The sequence below is a fragment of the Schistocerca nitens genome, chromosome 2, assembly GCF_023898315.1.
Source record: "Schistocerca nitens isolate TAMUIC-IGC-003100 chromosome 2, iqSchNite1.1, whole genome shotgun sequence".
NCBI lineage: Eukaryota > Metazoa > Arthropoda > Insecta > Orthoptera > Acrididae > Schistocerca > Schistocerca nitens.
The window spans coordinates 82,946,448-82,965,947 of NC_064615.1; the positions used below are offsets into that span (position 1 = coordinate 82,946,448).

The 19,500-nt window shown below is 42.2% G+C and overlaps 1 pseudogene; it reads left to right on the top strand.

The window, feature by feature from the left end:
- The first annotated feature begins 790 nt into the window (after positions 1-790).
- Positions 791-908, top strand: LOC126237601 (5S ribosomal RNA; annotated as a pseudogene).
- Positions 909-19,500: the final 18,592 nt, after the last annotated feature.

A 19,500-nucleotide genomic window follows, 5' to 3' on the forward strand; every position in this document is an offset into this window, starting at 1 on the left:
AAGCTGCATGGGCAGCTGTACGTGTACACGCCATCCAAGCTCTGTTGACTCAATTCCCAGGCGTATCAAGGCCGTTATTACGGCCAGAGGTGGTTGTTCTGGGTACTGATTTCTCAGGATCTATGCACCCAAACTGCGTGAAAATGTAATCACATGTCAGTTCTATCATCTGCATTGCTTCTTGGTGTAGCAATTTTAATGGCCAGTAGTGTATATTCTCGCGATGTTGTGGTTTCGAGTATTACGGCTGCCCATAACTGATTGAGGGACGTCGATAAATTGGTAGGTACACAAGGGCAACCGGAGGTTTAGCCGTTTCCACAGAAGCGCTGGCTGCCTAGCGCAGCACAGCAGGCCGGGCCGAGATTCCAGGCAACGCGGTGCGCGCTCGGAGCCATCCCCTTGAAGAAGAGAATTCTCTCTGCGGGAGACGGCTGGGGTGAGCCGAGGGCCGAGGGCCGCCGCGCCGGGTCGCTCCTTAGCTCGCCCCGCCGCCGTCGATAACCTCTGCACAGCCGCCGGAGCTCTCGAGGCTCCCGACACAGGCCGGGGCCGCCCCATCTGCAAATAACAGCGCGCAACAGCTCTCTGCCCACCAGTATTCCCTGGCTCGACACACAACATCACTTGTCATTTCACACTGTATTACTAAGGTGCTAAACACTGGTGCGACGCGTCGAGTTAACCCGGCAGCAATGTTTAGATGTGTGGTACACTCCTTATGACCAATTTCTATAGCTAACTACTCCACTATTAATATCAGAATTTAAAATGGCTTTGGAAGACCTAAGGCAACGGCCTTGCCGCAGTGGATACACCGGTTCCCGTCAGATCACCGAAGTTATGCGCCGTCGGGCGTGGCCAGCACTTGGGTGGGTGACCATCCGGGCCGCCATGCGTTGTTGCCATTTTTCGGGGTGCACTCAGCCTCGTGATGCCCACTGAGGAGCTACTGGACCGAATAGTAGCGGCTCTGGTCAAAGAAAACCATCGTAACGACCGAGAGAGCGGTGTGCTGACCACATGCCCCTCCTACTTGCAATCTCAACTGAGGATGACACGGCGGTCGGATGGTCCCGATGGGCCACTTGTGGCCTGACGAAAGAGTGCTTTGGAAGACTTAAGATCTAATAAGGCAGAATGGACAGATAACATTCCATCAGAATTTCTAAAGTCATTGGGGAAAGTGGCAACAAAACGATTATTCACGTTGATTGATAGAATGTATGAGTCTGGCGATATATCATCTGACTTTGGGAATATATTAATCCACACAGTTCCGAAGATTTGCAAGAGCCGACAAGTGCGAGGCTTATCGCACTATAAGCTTAACAGCTTATCGATCCAAGATGCTTACAAGAATAGTATATAGAAGAACGGAAAACGAAATTGAGGATGTGTCAGATGACGATCAGTTTGGCTTTAGGACAGGTAAAGGCATCAGAGAGGCAATTTGACGTTGCGATTGATAATAGAGACAAGACTAAAGGGAAATCGAGACACGTTCATGGCATTTCTCGAACTGGAAAAAGCGTTCGACAATATATAATAGTGCAAGATATTCGAAAGTCTGAAAAAATAGGCGTCAGCTAAAAGGGAAGTGCGGGTAGTAAACAATATGTACAAGATCCAAGAGGGAACAATAAGAGTGGAAGACCAAAACCAAAGTGGTCGGATTAAAAAGGGTGTAAGACAGGGTTGTAATTCTTCGCCCAACTGTTCAATCTAAAACACGATGAAGCGATGACAAAAATAAAACAGAGGTTCAAGAGCGTAATTAAAACTCAAGGTGAGAGGATCTCAGTGATAAGATTTCCTGATGACATTGCTATCTTCAGTGAAAAAGAAGAATAATTACATGATCTGCTGAATGGAATGAACAGTCTAATGAGTATAGAATGTGGATCGAGAGTAAATCTAAGAAAGACGAAAAGTAATGAGAAGTAGCAAAAATGAAAACAGCGAGGAACTAAACATGAGAACTGGAGATCACGAAGTAGATGAAATTAAGGATTTCCGCTACTTAGGTAGCAAAATAACCCATGACGAATGGAGCAAGGAGGATGCAAAAAGCAGACTATCGCTGGCAAAAAAGGGCATCGGTGACCGAGGCAAGTCTAATAGTATCAAACATACGCCTTTATTTGAGGAACAAATTTCTGAGAAAGTACTTTTGGAACATAGCACTGTGTGGTAGTGAATCATGCACTCTGGGAAAACCGGAAAAGAAGGGAATCGAAGCATTTGAGATGTGTTGCTACAGAAGAATGTTGAAAATTAGGTGGACTGATAAGGTAAGGAATGAAGAGGTTCTCCGCTGCATTTCCGATGAAAGGAATATATGGAAAACACTGATGAGATGAAAGGACAGGATGGTAGGACATCTGTTAAGACTGGGGGAGGAAAGGGTAAAACCCCAAGAAGAGAGTGGGCCGGCCGCTGTGATCGAGCGGATCTAGGCGCTTCAGTGCGGAACCGCGCTGCTGCTATGGTCGCAGTTTCGAATCCTGCCTGTGGCATGGATGTATGTGATGTCCTTAGGTTAGTTAGGTTTTAGTAGTTCTACAGGTAAGTCTAGGGGATTGATAACCTCAGATGTTAAGTCCCATAGTGCCTGGAGCCATTTGAACAGAGAGTGGAATACATTCAGCAAATAATTGACGTAAGTTCTAAGTGCCACTCTTAGATGATGAGGTTGGGACAGGAGAGGAATTTATGGTCGGCCACATCAAACCAGTCAGAAGAGTGATAAACTGCTAGATGACATGTCACACCGCTTTGAAGTTCTAGGCAGCTGCTACGAGATGTCAGTAGAGTGCTACAAGTGCGTTTTTGTAACTTTAATTGAGAATAAGACTTCATGAGATGCTGAAGTAACAAGTCTGAGCAAGTTGGGGGGTTTGTGAACCCCAACGCACCACTCTCATTCCAAGAGAAGAAAAAGTCAAGATACCTGTTTCATTGCATTTTTGTGCATATTTTGCATAAGATATGATACTTGATCGTACAGTTAATAGCATATATTGTTGTATATTATTTGTTATGGGCCAGAGATGGACTAAGTGCGAGCATTGACGTAAAACATACTGCATGAGGGGCCAGTTGATTCCAATGATGGAGATGAAGAGAATGCTGTTATTCTCAGTGATCATGACACACCATCAGAGCAGGAATTATACTGAAACGATGAAGATAAGGGCAGTGGTAGTTATTACCAGCGGAAAGGTGGAACAATTGAATGGAGAAGAGTTTTCAGGATGTAATGTTAGAACAAGGTCGCTTATTATTGCCCATCTTTCAGGTATCATAAGATTTTATTAGATGTATTTTTAGTTCCAATTGATGAGTAGTGAGGAGATCCCCTCGATGTGGAACATGTTAGAAAACAAGAATACACAATAAATATTTAAAGAATAAGAACAGATATGCTAATATACCTTCCGTAGATCCCATATGTAATTGCTCATGTGGATATGGAATCGGTAAAAAAAGAAAAAATCTAGAGAAAATTTACATTTATAAGTATATAAAATTTTTCACCAAATATTAAATGACAATTCTTAGACAATTGTAGCCACGATCATCAGATATAAATAAAATGAAATAAAAATCTTTTACAGCACTTATTTACAGTGATTGTATTTCTACACATAGTTTGCACAGAAGTCAGATTGTATGCAATGTTGAAGAGAAATTAGAACTTATGACACAATTTTAGTGAATAGCGTGTGACTAATTAATAAATAATATTCTGTTTTATTATTGTCACTCTACATTAATAATATGTAATAATACTAACCCATAGTAATAACTCAAAGTTGGTTAAACCACTAATCTCATTATTAAAATACTCAGAATCTGTAAGAAACTAGAGGTTGCGTACTACATCCCACACACTATTTTCATTAGAATACAAGGCCACACTACTGCGAGGTTAAGGGGGGACATTCATGAAAAGCATGCACTACTTTAAAAGATGCACGAAATCCACAATTTTTAAGATACAATAATGAATTTTTGTACTGTGCTTTACATGAATTCAATAGAGTTTGCTGTTAAGTCCCATGTATTCTATATATTTCATTTTTAACGGACTTAAAAAAAAATTTCATTTTCAAAAAATAATATATGTACCTTTTTCCACAAACAATATTTTCTCTGTTTAAACTCTTTGCATATAGTAAGCTTCTCTCAAGGGATTTTTTAAATGTATCAAATAGGAAAAGTTTAATATTTTTAAATTACAAGTCCGTAAGTATAACTTTAAGTTCATGCAATATACCAGGCACCTTCCCCTATACCTCAGCTTACACTTAGACTTTCAGAATTTACCCCTGAGACAACATTTATTGGGTTTATGGAAATAAGTGTACAAAAATTCTTAATTTTAGCCTTCATAGATTCTGAGAAAAATGTAAATAAACTTTAAAAAACATATTTTTGAGAAGCGCATTTTAAAGTTGAGCCTGACGTTTTTTCTTACGTCACCTCTTCAGAAGGTCCCGTACTGAGGGTCCGGTCCTCTTTTCCCTCAAGTGTTTTCTTCTGGTTTCTTGTTTTATGCCTTCTTTTCTTTATCAGGTCTTCAAATGATTTTCAGCTGCAGAGAAGCGCTGTAAATCTAGGTTCTCAAGAAGTCTTGAATGAAATTTCTAGCCCATTCTATCTAATACCTTCATCTCCCCTACGTTTCCATAATTAAATATAAGAATTTCATCATACGTTGCAATTCTGTAACTGTACCAGTTGAAAATGTGGGTTTGGGGCACCGTTTTCATATGAATTAACTTAGTGACTCATTTGGATTCTGGATTTTTCCATTAACTCATAGTTTTAGAAGTTCGTGATCGGTCAGAAACCTCTTAGTGGGTTTGACAACATCCAAGATACAATTTGGAAGTCCTTCCTTGTGAATGTAGGGGTTGTTATCCCTCTGAGCCTGTAGATATCGAAAAGCTGCTTCAAAACATGGGCGTGACAAGAAGGTCAAGACACACGTTTAATTATTTTTCAGGCATTTCGGATGCGATTTCATCACTGAAATCTCGGGAACGTATTTTCCATGTGTTCTACTGATAAATATAAAATGAATTGAAAATTAACATTTTCGATCAATTTTATTAATGTCCTCACTTAACTATCATCATCGATAGGTTTTTGAGTTTCTTACACTACACAGCCTGCACCCGGAGCATATGCTGTAACACTATTTCATCTATTTTGGACTGATATTCAGTACGGTAGTGAAACATGAAGTGCGGGAGAACAGCAACAGAAGAGAATCGAAGCTTTTGAGATGTTGTGCTACAGAAGAATGTTGAAAAATAGGTGGAGTAATAAGGCAAAGGGTGAGAACGTTCTCCGCGGAATCGACTGACAAGAAGGGACAGGTTGATAGGATGACTGTTAAGACGTCAGGGAATAACTTTCATGGTACTGAAGGGAGAGGTGAAGGGAAAAAGCTGTACAGGAAGACGGAGATTGGAATACTATATATCCAGCAAAAAAAGAAAAAAAAGGAGATCACCCTGACTTACAAGGGAACCTCCCCATCGCACCCCCCTCAGATTTAAGCACAGTGGATAGGCCTTGAAAAACAGAACACAGATCAAACGAGAAAACAGGAAGAAGTTGTATGGAACTACGAAAAAAATAAGCAAAATGTAAAAACTGAGAGTCCATGAGAAGATAGGCAACATATTGGGTAAGTTGAGCTCAGGAGCGCCGTGGTCCCGTGGTTAGCGTGAGCAGCTGCGGAACGAGAGGTCCTTGGTTCAAGTCTTCCCTCGAGTGAAAAGTTTTGATTTTTTATTTTCAGACAATTATTATCTGTCCGTCCGATGCGATCACTTTCTTGGGAGTGTTTATCACATCGACAAGAGAACCTAAATCAGGCAAGGTAGAAGAATCTTTTTACCCATTCTCCAAGTGTACAAGTTAGGTGGGTCGACAACATATTCCTGTCATGTGACGCACATGCCGTCACCAGTGTCGTATAGAATATATCAGACGTGTTTTCCTGTGGAGGAATCGGTTGACCTATGACCTTGCGATCAAATGTTTTCGGTTCCCATTGGAGAGGCACGTCCTTTCGTCTACTAATCGCACAGTTTTGCGGTGCGGTCGCAAAACACAGACACTAAACTTATTACAGTGAACAGAGACGTCAATGAACGAACGGACGGATCATAACTTTGCGAAAATGAAGAAAGTAAAATTTTTACTCGAGGGAAGACTTGAAACAAGGACCTCTCGTTCCGCAGCTGTTCACGCTAACCGCGGGACCACGGCACTCCTGATCTAACATTATTCATGTATTGCTTATATTGCACATGGACTACTCAGTTTGTATATATATATATATTTTTTTTTTCATAGTTCCACACAACTTCTTCCTGTTTTCTCGATTGATCTGTGTTCAGTTTTTCAAGGCCTATCCACTGTGCCGACTTATAACTAAATCTGAGGGTGTGCGATGGGGAGGTTCCCTTGTTAGAAATGCGTCGAAGTGTCGTGGCGTGGTACCAACTTTCCAATACCCTCGTCATAGAAGGCAGCCGCTTGCGATTTCCGCCCACTTCACTACGCAGGTCTGCTGCTCGTTGTCTGTGCCGAAATGCTGTCCTCATAGCCAGCGATTCATGTGGTTGAAGAGATGAAAATCAAAGGAACCAAGTCTGGGCTGCAAGCTGCAAGGAGCGTTTTCGTCGCACCTGCAGTATACGGCCGAGAATTGTCATGAAGCAGAAAATGCATGACAGTTACATTACGTTGGCTGCGAAAATAGCTCCTCAGCCGGACTTCACGCTTGGCGGGAGACACTATTTTCTAGGGGTCTTCAAGTGCTCACAGTGCACTCAGAAATAAAAAGTCTGACCTACGATAGACGGGCATTCTAAGACATTGCACAACACATCTGCACAGAGCTTCACTGGATTTTCATTGTGGTTTTAATTTCGTCATCAATCAGAAGTAGGAAAAAGGTAGCCTTATAATATCAAACAAAACAAATCTGTTATCCGCGAGAGTTATACAATTCGTTCTATTGCAATGGCACATTCTGAGCCAATGCATCCTCAAATTCAGGAGTAGCTATGCACATACCCATTGTGTTCAATAGAACATTGTCGAGCATGATCTCAAAACTTGAATCACGTGGTGTTAAAAAAACCATTCATCCGTCTCGAGTACAATACATCTTCTATATAAATGAAGATAGAAATTTGGAGTGAACTTCCGCATAGGCATACGACTATCTATTTAATTCTCTATAGGACCATACGATTTTACAAGATTATATTTTTTACATGCGCCACTATATTGAGGCTCTTTTGACAGTTACGTTTAGGATAAAAGTTTTCATATACTTCTCAAAACATACAACATCTCTACCAATAAGAATTGACGGAAGTGACGACAGCCTGAGTTTTAGACGCTCTCAGAGCTTACAATAAAACAGACCCGCCCGCATGCCGCTGCCGGCTGGTCCACGTCAGTGATGCTGCGGCCTGTAAACCCAGCTGCCTTACCTCAACTGTCAAGTTTTGACATTGCGCTCCCACTACTGATGCATGTTCAGCCTTTGGACGAGATCTGTGCCTGGAAAGAGGTTGGATGGCCAGCAAATACGTACCCAACGCGGCTGGTAAAATAGACTACGTTACTGAGGCCGTGTGTCCTCCAATTAAATTGACATAGATCAATAAAAATTTCAAATAAACCGTACACGTGCACCGCACCAGCATTAAAGTAGCCGTCACGGAAGGCACTAATTGCAAATAATCGTCTCCAGATCGTAACTCTTACGAACTAGGGGCCACAGTGGGATATCAATAAAACATGTTACTATGTCTCAAAAATGAGATCGACAGGAAGAGCAAAATGGCTAAGCAGGGATAGCTAGAGGACAAACGTAATCTGACTAGGGGTAAGATAGATACTGCCTACAGGAAAATTAAAGGGACTTTTGGAGAAAAGAGAACCACTTGTATGAATATCAAAAGCAGATGGAAACCCAGTTCTAAGCACAGAAGAGACAGCTGAAAGGTGGAAGGAGTTTATAGAGGGTCTGTACCAGGGTGATGTATTGAGGACAGTATTATGGAAATGGAAGAGGATGTAGATGAAGATGAAATGGGAGATATGATACTGCGTGAAGAGTTTGACAGAGCACTGAAAGACCCAAGCCGAAACATGGCCCCGGGAGTAGACAACATTCCATCAGAACTACTGATAGCCTTGGGAGAGCCAGTCCTGACAAAACTCTACCATGTGGTGAGCAAGATGTATGAGACCGGTGAAATACCCTCAGACTTCAAGAAGAATATAATAATTCCAATCCCAAAGAAAGCAGGTGTTGACAGATGTGAAAATTACCGAACTATCTGTTTAATAAGTCACGGCTGCAAAATACTAACGCGAATTCTTTACAGACGAATGGAAAGTTGGTAAAAGCCGACCTCGGGGAAGATCATTTTGAATTCCGTAGAAATGTTGGAACACGTGATGCAATACTGACCCTACGACTTATCTTAGCAAATAGATTAAGGAAAGGTAAACCTACGTTTCTAGCATTTGTAGACTTAGAGAAGGCTTTTGAAATTCTGAAGTTGGCAGAGGTAAAATACAGGGAGCGAAAGGCTATTTACAATTTGTACAGAAACCAGATGGCAGTTATAAGAGTCAGGGGCATGACAGGGAAGCAATGGTTGGGATGGGAGTGAGACAGGGTTGTAGCCTATCCCCGATGTTATTCAATCTGTATATTGAGCAAGCAGTAAAGGAAACAAAAGAAAAATTCGGAGTAGGTATTAGAATCCATGGAGAAGAAGTGAAAACTTTGAGGTTCGCCGATAACATTTTACTTCTGTCAGAGACAGCAAAGGACCTGAAAGAGCAGCTGAACGGAATGGACAGTGTCTTGAAAAGAGGAAATAAGATGAACATCATCAAAAGCAAAACGAGGATAATGGAATGTAGTCGAATTAAATCGGGTGATGTTGAGGGTATTAGATTAGGAAACGAGACACTTAAAGTAGTAAAGGAGTTTTGCTATTTGGGGAGCAAAATAACTGATGATGATGGTCGAAGTAGAGAGGATATAAAATGTAGACTGGCAATGGCAAGGAAAGCGTTTCTGAAGATGAAAAATTTGTTAACATCGAGTATAGATTTAAATGCCAGTCGTTTCTGAAAGTATTTGTATGAAGTGTAGCCATGTATGGAAGTGAAACGTGGACGATAAATAATTTGGACAAAAAGAGAATAGAAGCTTTCGAAATGTGGTGCTAGTGAAGAATGCTGAAGATTAGATGGGTAGATCACATAACTAATGAGGAGGTATTGAATAGAATTAGGGAGAAGAGAAGTTTGCGGCACACCTTGACTACAAGAAGTGATCGGTTGGTAGGACATGGTTCAAATGGCTCTGAGCACTATGGGACTCAACTGCTGAGGTCATTAGTCCCCTAGAACTTAGAACTAGTTAAACCTAACTAACCTAAGGACATCACAAACATCCATGCCCGAGGCAGGATTCGAACCTGCGACCGTAGCGGTCTTGCGGTTCCAGACTGCAGCGCCTTTAACCGCACGGCCACTTCGGCCGGCAGGTAGGACATGTTTTGAGGCATCACGGGATCACCAATTTAATATTGGAGGGCAGTGTGGAAGGTAAAAATCGTAGAGGGATACCAAGAGATGAATACACTAAGCAGATTCAGAGGGATGTAGGTTGCAGTAGGTACTGGGAGATGAAGAAGCTTGCACAGAGTAGAGTAGCATGGAGAGCTGCATCAAACCAGTCTCTGGACTGAAGACCACAACAACAACAACATGTGGGGCTTTATACATGAAACGCCAAGGATAGTTCCGATTGTGCTTCATACCGTGCCACACAAGATTCTCCACGAGGACTTTGTTTCTACACTCAGTCGCGACAAGAAGGCCATTTTCAGTTATCCACCACAACAACGTGCATACACACAGTAAGGTAACGACAGTACCCCTCCTTACCAGTACCAGACTGAAATCTGTGAAGTAACATGACACAAAATTTAGTAATTTCATCTAACCACAATTAAACCTGTAGGTAACGTCACAGTTCAAAATATAACTTTTCAGCACAAATAAATTCACATCCAAGGTGACCTTTCATGCTTATACTTTGCAAACATCAGATGAACTAATGATAAAACTCATTGTCCGCTGAGGTGGAGCTGCCGACAGCTACATGGTCTGTACTCAACGATCACTCGCCACCATCTGACAAGAACAAGGGGGAAGCTACACCAATGTGTGACTTTGGCTCTGCCTGTGAAATCAGACACGCCTTCCACACTAATCTCATAATTAAGTAACTTTAATGAGTCATAGCAGTAATCCACATTTACATGCACTCGGAGTTCTTCTTGAGATAATTTTATGACCGATCTGTCTCATACAAATGTATTTTTACGGAAAACTCATATCGTCTCCACCATCTTGGGGGGACAGGGACGAGTCCAGCCTGCTGTTGCCAAGGAATACCTTACCCTCGAGCTATGTCTTACATTTTTGTTTCTATAGAAGTTCCCCAACACCAAAGTTCTTTGTTTCACTCCTTTCCAGGACCTAGCTTCCGCCCCCACTCCAGTGAAGCTGCACCTCGTCGCCTTGTGTGGCATTGGTCAGACAACAAGGCTGCTCCTCACCTCCACGAATTCTGATGCATCGTTCAATTAAAAATCATGTACCTCTCGAACCAGGTGATGTTTTTACATGCCGTTTGCATCAATAAATTGCGAACTTTCAGCAGCATATTTTACGACCTGTTCTACAAGTTATTACATTATATAGGGTTCGTAAATGAGTGTTGACAGGGTAATACTACTCACTGCCAGTCTCACAGTGTATGCAGAACGTAAAAGCCTGCTACGTACATACAACAAAAGCACAATAATCTCTTATGGCAAAACAGTGGTAGGTGTCATTTTGATATCTGAATCGAATGTGAGCGAGCAGTAATGTTGTAAAGCTGTATCACAAAAGTTACGTTAGCATCTCTGATGTGCGCAAGGGCGCAGTGGAGCAGACTATGTTAAGCGTTAGTAGAGTGAGGTGGCTAACAAAAGCTGTGTTAGAGTGAGGAAGCAATGGCATTATTATGTTTCAAATTTAATGTCTCAGTTTATCAATTTATTCAATCAACATGCTTATATCAAAATTGTAACGGAAACTGATTTGTGAAGGAGGAACTCTAATGGAAGGTCAAAGGTAAATATTATAATGATGTTACTTTTTTTTCACTATTGCCATGTCATCGGACTAACTTGGTTACTGTACTGACAGTTGCTAGATTTGGGAGATAGGAAAGTGTATTGTTTGGATGTTAAAAAGTTCATTAAATTTAAAATCTGCCTTAAGCACTTTTTCACAGTATACAAAAAACATAGTGTTGTCATTTATGCTCAAATTTCATTTTTTTACCAACCTTTCTCTTACAGTTTTTAATGGATCATGGAACCAAGTGTGTTCGAAAAACAGTTCGATTTGCAATTAACAGAGAACTCATTGCACCTCTCGAGTGTCTGTGCAGATACAGTAATTCGCAGAGCAGTACTGCAATGCGTTATCCAGATTTGCGCAAAATAGAGGTAAAGACAAAATATTTTGATTTTTTTAATTTATTCAATCAGGGACAACTTATGTCATTCAGAGATAGTTTTTGTGGTCAATTTTGCAATACCAGTTACTGTAGGTTTCATTTCATAGTTCATCATTGAGGCAGTTTCTACTGTTCACAATTCTTGCAGTCAGATTGCTAACTTTTACAGTACGAAAGACTTCTCTTTTTATTACGACAATTAATCATTATTACAATGCAGTCTTGTTTTCACATTACGGCAGTACAAGTTTCATTACCACAGTTCGTATATTATTACAGCTCAGAGCTTACAATCAGAAACAGTACTTGAGTCATATTTTTAATTATTTAAAAGAGAATTGTCTCTGTATATTATTTTTTATTATTTTAAAGAGAACTTTCAGCGGTACCAAATACTTCGTAGTACACAGTTTTCATAGATATTTACTATGTTATTTTATATTAACAGTAAAAAATAATATACCTCACTCTTCCAATTCTTCATTGTTTGTAACGATATAACAATGCTTTTGTAATAATCATCTTCTATGCAGCAACAACAACATGAAATGTTGCACCATTTCACTATTATAACTGCAAATCACCGTTCACGATGATTTTATAATAAAATAAATTTGTTTGATACAATATTACTTGTTTTACTACTGCACAGGAGAAAGACGTTATAGTAATAACCCTAAATCATATATCCACACATGTTTGTTTTGTTGCACTGTTGTTTTCCTTCAAGATAATGAATTTTAAATTAAAAACAAATATTTTAAAAACTTACTCATGCTCTGTTAACTTACTCCACAATTTTCTTCCATGTAGTGCCATACGACAATTTCGATTTTATAACACAGATTCATTCTGTGGATGGTTTCACTCGGCATATTATCGTTAAGATCGCTGTCTATATCGGTTAATACGTAATGTGTTTCCTTCATACGAGCAGCTGTTGCTGATTTAGTGGAGCTGGCAGCATGGTAAGCACTGCTATGTTTAGTCTAAACCTGCTCTAATAGAACTCACACCAGGAATTTTGCATTCAGCCAAAGAACTTTGTACACCCTTGTTTAAATAAAATTTGACTGAAGTAGCATTTGTGTGATTTATTTGAAAATCATAGCACATCACGCATTCGGATACTTACTCGTAGAAGCAACGAAACAAATCAACCTCTATGATAATATGTTAAAGTGTAACCGTGTAAGCTGCGCCAGCGTGCCTACATTTCATTCCATTTTCGAAGGAGGGAATATTAAGAATGTTCCTTCCACGACGAGGTCATCAGAGATTGAAGACAAGGTCTGATTGGATGGGGAAGGAAATCATCCGTGTCCTTTTCAGAGGAACCATACCAGTACTTGCCTTTATCGATCAAAGGCAATCTCAAAAGATAACTAATCTTGATGGGTCGACGTGAATTTGAACCTCGTTCCTTGGGAATACAGAGCCTGAATCAGTGTGCCATCTCTCTCGATTGAAACCGATTGCATCAAAGGTCGGTGTAAATGTACAGACTTTCCTGGCTGAGAAAGTCTAAGGTTACATCTTTATGCTTAGTCTTCGTGAAAACATGTCCTTATGAATTTATCATACAATGCAAGTAACAATATACGACAAGTGAATGTACAACTAACGGGTTATGATGGTGAATCTTTCTCCCACTTTGCGGAAATGATACCATAAATGACTCTTTGAGAATAGGGAGAATTCTGAGACAAGAGCTTCACTTTGCGACAGCTCAGATTCAGGAAATCCATGTAGAGATGACAGTCCTCGGAAACAGTGAACTGTTCCAGTAGTGGGAAGCTTACCCAAAGTATTTCCTGAGGCAACATACAAATGTAACACGAAGAGAAACAGCAGTTTTTACGTAGATGGGACTGAAAAAAGCCTGACTATAGCGTGAATTTGAATGTAACTGTACATCGTCTCTGAACACAACCATCGCCTGAAACAAAACGTTAAAGTCATTACGAATTGATGCTCAATTACACACTCACTACTTGGATTGTCAATTTTACTGCAACGTCAGGTGCCGAATAATGAGCTTTTCCATATGATGTTAAGTTCACTAACATAAGAATGTAATCGAGTTTTCCGACATTGTCGTAAAAACTCCTGAGACTCATGATTGCTACAAGAGAAATACTGCCAGGTTACGAGACAAAAAAAAACTGAATTCAATTTAATAAAAATAATTTGAGAAAGCAGAGAAGTCTAAGGGTCAAAGAAAAAATGTGAGCATTCACAGATAATAATGCACTTGGGAGTGGAACTAAAAATGTATTGTTTGGCAATTCCCTGTCAGACCATAAGACCAAATAATTGGAAGCCCTGATTCTACAACACTAAAGATGTACAAACAGCCGAAGAGAAGGTTCTCAGGACAGAGAAAAGCTTCCAGTACCCTCATGCCAGAAGAGGAAGAAAGATAAGGTTCGGAATCCGTTCGTCTAAGAAGTCATCAGAGACGGAGAAAGGGCTGTGATTGGGAAAGGGCAGAGAAGTAAACAGGTGGTATTCTTCCTACACGACCATCCCAGCAAATAGCTTAAGGAATTTAATATAAACCGTGGAAAACCTAAATGTGCATCTGTAGTTTCTGGAAGGAGGGAGGAGATTTCAGGTCTTGTCCTCTCCACTACAAACCTACACTCTTGCTTATAAACTAAGGATAATTGCAGACCGTGGTGCCACACCACGTGGCACTACACAAAACTGGCGCTAATAGCATAGGCACATAGGGAACACACACGACACAGATCTATAAGTCCACGGTATTGGTGATAAGTTGAGAAAACCGTTCCGCAACACATGTGCTACAAAACGCCACTGTTTCCTGTGCATGTACCCCGACATCAATATGGGATATGATCACCATGCAGACGTACACAATTGGCACAACGGGTTGGCATACTCTGGATCAGGTGGTCGAGCAGCTGCTGGGGTACAGCCCCCCATTCTTGCACCAGTGCCTGTCGGAGCTCCTGAAGTGTCCTTCGTGTTTGAAGACGTGCAGCGATACGACGACCGAGAGCATCCGAGACATGCTCGATGGGTTTAGGTCCGGAGAACAGGCAGGCCACTCCATTCGCCAGATATCTTCCGTTTCAAGGTACTCCTCCACGATGGCAGCTCGGTGGGGCCGAGCGTTATCATCCATCAGGAGGAAGGTGGGACCCCCTACACCCCTGAAAAGGCGGACATACTGGTGCCAAATGACGTCCCGATACACCTGACCTGTTACAGTTCCTCTGTCAAAGACATGCAGGGTTGTACGTGCACCAATCATAATCCCACCTCACACCATCAAACCACGACGTCCATACAGGTCCCTTTCAACGACATTAAGGGGTTAGTATCTGTTTCCTGGTTCACGCCAGATGAAAACCCGACGAGAATCTCTGTTCAGACTATACCTGGACTCGTCCGTGAAAATAACCTGGGACCACTGTTCCAATGACCATGTACTGTGTTCTTGACACCAGGCTTTACGGGCTCTCCGGTGATCAGGGGTCAATGCACTTGCAGGTCTCTGGGCGAATAAACGATGTCTGTTCAGTCGTCTGTAGACTGTGTGTCTGGAGACAACTGTTCCAGTGGCTCCAGTAAGGTCCAGAGCAAGGCTACCTGCAGTACTCCGTGACCGTTTGCGGGCACTGATGGTGAGATATCGGTCTTCTTGTGGTGTTGTTCACTGTGGACTTCCCGTACTGTAGCGCCTGGACACGTTTCCTGTCTGCTGGAATCGTTACCATAATCTTGAGATCACACTTTGTGGTACACAGAGGGCCCGTGCTACGACTTGCTGTGTTTGACCGGCCTCCAATCGCCCTAGTATTCTGCCCCTCATAACATCATCAATATGCGTTCTTTGAGCCATTTTCAACACAAAGTCACCATTAGCACGTTTGAAAACGTCTGCACACTTACCCGCTGCACCGTACTCTGACATGCACCAACACACCTCTGCGAATGTGGACTACTGCCAGAGCCACTGTGCTCGACCGCAGGTCAAATGCCCCGCATGGTCATACCCCGAGGTGATTTAAACCCGCAAACTGCCCACCAGAGCGTTGTTTCACCATGTATCAGCATTATCCTTAATTTATGACCATGAGTGTAAATATAGATCTATGTTCCGCAAGGCACCCTTACGCCGTGCAGCGGAGGGTGCTTTATGTGTTATAATCATCTACACCCGTCCCGTTCCAGTCGCAAGTAGTACACGAGAGGAAGTCTGTGGGTAAGGGGGAACACCCATTTCACAACACTTTCTGCAAACGTGACGTCATTTTGACGTCACGCACAATATCAACAACTGCATCACTTTGTGACGAGGGGGAGTGTAAATGTTATTGCTCTTGGATTCACTCGCAGCAGTTTAAGCTGTCCTTTAGGTTCCCGCCTAATCACAAAAAATGGTTCAAATGGCTCTGAGCACTATGGGACTTATGAGGTCATCAGTCCCCTAGAACTTAGATCTACTTAAACCTAACTAACCTAAGGATATCACACATCCGTGCCCGAGGCAGGATTCGAACCTGCGACCGTAGCGGTCGCTCGGTTCCAGACTTGCACCTAGAATCGCTCGACCACCCTGGCCGGCCGCCTAATCACACACTCGGAAGTCGCCACGAATTTCGGTAATGAAGAGGAAAATATTTATAAGAAGGAAGAAAACGAATTTTATTCCAGCTGTCTTTAGTCGCAGCATTTAAAGCTGTACTCTTAGGCGCCCCCCCCCCCCCCCCATAATCACACGCTCGGAAATCGTTACATATTCGTACATAAACGAGCAATACCCAAGCTTGGTCAAAAGAGTTTTTTTGTAAACTACCCTTTGTGGTTTATGGACTACACTTCCTGAGGATACTTCCAACGAATCTGTCTGGAATCTGTGTTTCCGAAGATTAATTTTATGTGGCCGTTCCATTTTAAATCACTCTATACGCATACCCCTAGATACTTAATAGCTGTTGCTGCTTCCAATCGTTCGGTAATCGTGTCATCATACATTAATAATGAGTCTTCTCCCTTATCTGCGCACATTGCGTTTTATTCATTCATGTTGACGGCCAACTATAAAATCTTGCTCGAAGCGTCGAACTTCAGCAGATTTTCCTGTATTTCGTTACAGTTTTCTGGTGTTGCGACTTCTCTGTATACTCCGCGAAAAACCTCGGAGAGCTCCTGACATTATCGGCTACATCGTTTATACACTCTAAGCGAAAAAAAAATCGAAAAACGACGCACCACGAAGGAATTATCCAAATGGGACAGAAATAAATGTACAGAAAAACAAATAATGAGAATTTCAGAAATCTGGATGATTTATTCAAGAGACAGAACCTCACAAATTAATCAATCCAATAACGCGTCCATCCACCTCTGGCCCTTATGCTAACAGTTATTCAGCATGACATTGGTTAACAGAATTGTTGGAAATGGCCGTGAGGGATATCTTGCCGAATTCAGTCCTACTGGAGCGTTAGATAGTCAAAATCCCCAGATGTTGGAAAGCTCTGTCCATAATGCTGGAACTGTTCTCAAGTGGGGAGAGATCCAGTGACCTTGCTAGCCAAGGCAGGATTTGGCAAGATCGAAGTACTAGGTACTGTCGCTGTGTGCCGGCGAGCATTACATTGCTAAAATGTAAGCCCAGGATGTCTTGCCCTTAAGGCCAATGAAACGGAGCGTCGATGTACTGCTGTACGGGTGTTGCGGGTGACAACCAAAGTGGTCCTGCTATGAAACGAAATTGCACCTCACACCATCACTTCTTGTTGTCTGGCTGTATGGCGGGCACCAGTCGGGCTGGTAACCCACCGCTGTCTGGATATCTCCAGACGCGTATTAGACATGGAAGCTCATTGACTGGAGTGGAATTTTCTTCATTGATGAGTCCTGCTTAGAACTGAGCCGCGATGACCACCGAAGACATGTCTGGAGACGCCCTGGACAGAGGTGGGATACCATCTTTACCATCACCTGCCATATGGACTGACGACCAGAAGCGATGGTCAGGGGTGCCACTTCTTTCCATAGGAGGGTCCCTTTGGTTGTCGTCCGTGCCGCCCTTACAGCACAGCGGTACGTCTACGATATTCTACTTCCCGTTACGTCGTCCTTCTTGGCAGGTCAACCTGGACTTAAATTTCAACAAGATAACGCTGGCGTGCATACGGCGCAGGTTTCTACTGCCTGTCTTCGTGCTTACCAAACCCTGTCTCCTCCAGCAAGGTCGCCGGGTGTGTCCCAGTTGAGAACGTTTGAAGGATTATGGGCAGTGTCATTTAAACAGCTCTGGGACAGAATTTTTCATGATGTCCGTCAGAACGACATCCAACATCTCTGTCAATCAATGCCAAGCCGAACAATAGCTTACATAAGAACCAGAGGTGGATCAACGCGTTATTGACTTGCTCTTTCTCTTGAATAAATCGTTAGATTTTTATGAAATTGTAATCGCTTCTTTATCTGAACGCGTACATTACATCTACCGATACCCGCCCCATTGGGATAATTCTTTCGTGGTCCGTCATTTTTCTTACTTTCAGATCTGAAGATGTTTCTCCGGTAAGAATGACACGCTGTGATCTGTTTGCTACAAACTTTTCAGTCCCACAATAAAGCTGATTTGGTATTCCGTACGTCTGTATTTTGTTCGTTAGGTGACAGTGCGGAACTGTATCGACTCCCTTCCGGGAGTCAAGGGACACGGCATTTACCTGGATGCAGGTATCTACTGCCTTCTAGCTCTCGTGGTCGAACAGAACGAACTGCATTTCACACAATCGTCGTTTGTGGAATGTATGTTTATTCCTACAGATCAGATTTTCGGTCTTCAGAAACGTCATGACATGTGGGGACAAAACATTTTCGATAATTGTACAACTGATGTCAGCAATACGGGTCTATAGCTGTGTGTGCCTGTCTGACGATTCTTTTTGAAAAAAAGAATGTAGTGTCTTGCCACTGCGCGACCTCGCTCAGTATATATACATCAAATCCAAAATATAAAAATCCGCCAAAAAGATAATATTAAATAAGCATGTGTGTGTGTGTGTGTGTGTGTGTGTGTGTGTGTGTGACGAGTACTACGTACTTCTGCGCTACCGGCAAAGATGTCGTTTTGCTTTCGAGTGCCACCACCATAGTCCTCCCACAGAAGAGTCGGGACAGCCATGTTTCTATGCGGAATACTCGCTGTAGTATACCACCCAAGGCGCCTCGCTGCTCCACGAAGTTGTTCTGGCGGCGAGCCACCGCTCTGCCCACGTGACCTTCCTGTTTCGATTACACAGCACTCTTGATGGTGTGGTTTTCTTGAATCGATTGCTTTCTTTATGTGACGTCCATTCATACTGCAAGTATCTGCTTGATGTGTCCCTCACTGTTCCCATTTCTCACCTCAGAGATTTCTGAGATGATGCGTTCAGGCAAGGCTGAAGTGTACTTAGTGCCCGTGACAATAATCCATCAGACGTTGTTCCTTTATCGAGATGTCAAGAAATTAAAAATTGCTTCAACTTCATAAATAATTTCAATCAGCACGTTTGAAATACATTCAATATTTTAGGAATCTTTTAATACCTTAAAAACCATTTGATAGGTTAACTGTTTACTTGTGTTATCGGATGAACGTCTTCGTTACATATAAGGGGCGATCAAGAAGTTTCCGTTCGAAGACCGTTAGGTTCACATTCGGCATGCCAGTCATACAAAATCGCAGTGAGCGTTGAAGCAATCGTCCCACAGAAGCAGCAGCACCCCTTGTCGCAGTTTTCCCGGCCATTTCGGCACAATTTCAGGCCATAATTTCTCCAGCGTTGCGCAGTACCGTTCCCCAGCGACGAAGATAC